At 36.2% G+C, this 1,405-nt stretch overlaps 1 non-coding gene across 1 annotated transcript; it reads right to left on the bottom strand.

Annotated features, from left to right (window-relative positions):
- Nucleotides 1-754: 754 nt before the first annotated feature.
- Nucleotides 755-826, bottom strand: trnap-cgg. The gene has a single exon. It is a non-coding gene; the product is annotated as a tRNA-Pro (tRNA).
- Nucleotides 827-1,405: the final 579 nt, after the last annotated feature.

Raw genomic sequence — 1,405 nt, 5'->3', positions numbered from 1 at the left:
ACTCCTACTGTTGTTTTCAAATGGAACTTTGAACCCTAAATCTGAATGAAGTTGTTAATGAAATTAAATGAATTAGTCTTTTCTTTCAATTAGAAAACCAACTTTCATTTAAGAATGTAAGTTAAACTTTTCCTCTTTACTTCGCTTACTTTGTCAATTATTATCATTTCTGCAGTGAATAAGTTTAAAATACAGTTCCCTTTGTACATGAAGACCAGCCTTTTTATCTTGAATTTATTATTACATTTTCTTGACCTTGTTTTATATAATGTTCAGATGACTTCTTACAAAGGCAAATATAACCCTCATTGAGCTGATGGTAATTCTGCTGACACTGAGACTGAGTTGGTGCAGTTCACAGTACATATGCTGCAGCTGCCTGCTTGTACAGTAAATTGCATGTTGTTTCATTTGCACCATTAACCCCATTGGTTTAAACCCCAGGGCTCCCTAATCATACAATCATACAGAATCATACATTTAAGAATGTAGGTTAAAATTTTTCTTTGCTACTTCACTTAAATTACCCATTACTGTCATTTCTGCAGTGGATAAGTTTAAAATATAGTTTACTGTATGTTGAGTTGTATGTTTCTTACATAGACTGATATAACCTTTATTCATTTTAAGGTAATTCTGCTGAAATTGAGATAGTGTTTGTGCAGTTGACGGTACATGTGCTGCAGCTGGCTGTTTCTACAGTGAATTACATGTTGTTTCTTCTAGACTGTTACCCCCATTGGTTTTAAGTGCAGGGCTCGTCCGGGATTTGAACCCGGGACCTCTCACACCCGAAGCGAGAATCATACCCCTAGACCAACGAGCCACACTGTATACTGAAAAAAGTTATATTTATTTTTTTAATTTTCTTGAACTTGTTTTATAAAAGATTCAGATGATTTCTTAAATAGGCTAATATAAACTAACGATAATTCTACTATTGAGATTGCATTTGTGCACTTGACAGTTCACATGCTGCATGCTGGCTGTTTGTACAGTGAACTGCATGTTGTGTGTTTTTGTGACCTTTAACCCAATTAGTTTTAAACCCAGGGCTTGTCCGGGATTTGAACTCATCATAGCCCGAGACCAACGGGCCATGTTTTTCAGAAAAAAAATTATATTTAAAATTTCACTTTGTACATGAGGACCAGCCTTTTTTTATTTTGAATTTATTGATACATTTTCTTGACCTTGTTTTATATAATGTTCAGATGACTTCTTACAAAGGCAAACATAACCCTCATTGAGCTGATGGTAATTCTGCTAATACTGACACTGAGTTTGTGCAGTTAACAGTATATATGGCGCAGCTGCCTGCCTGCCTTCTCTCAGACTGCTAACCCCATTGGTTTTAAACCCAGGGCTCGTCCGGGATTTGAACCCGGGACCTCTCGCACCCAAA

The sequence above is a fragment of the Plectropomus leopardus genome, unplaced genomic scaffold (assembly GCF_008729295.1).
Source record: "Plectropomus leopardus isolate mb unplaced genomic scaffold, YSFRI_Pleo_2.0 unplaced_scaffold14938, whole genome shotgun sequence".
NCBI classification, from domain to species: domain Eukaryota; kingdom Metazoa; phylum Chordata; class Actinopteri; order Perciformes; family Serranidae; genus Plectropomus; species Plectropomus leopardus.
This window is presented reverse-complemented; position numbering and strand designations above follow the sequence as displayed.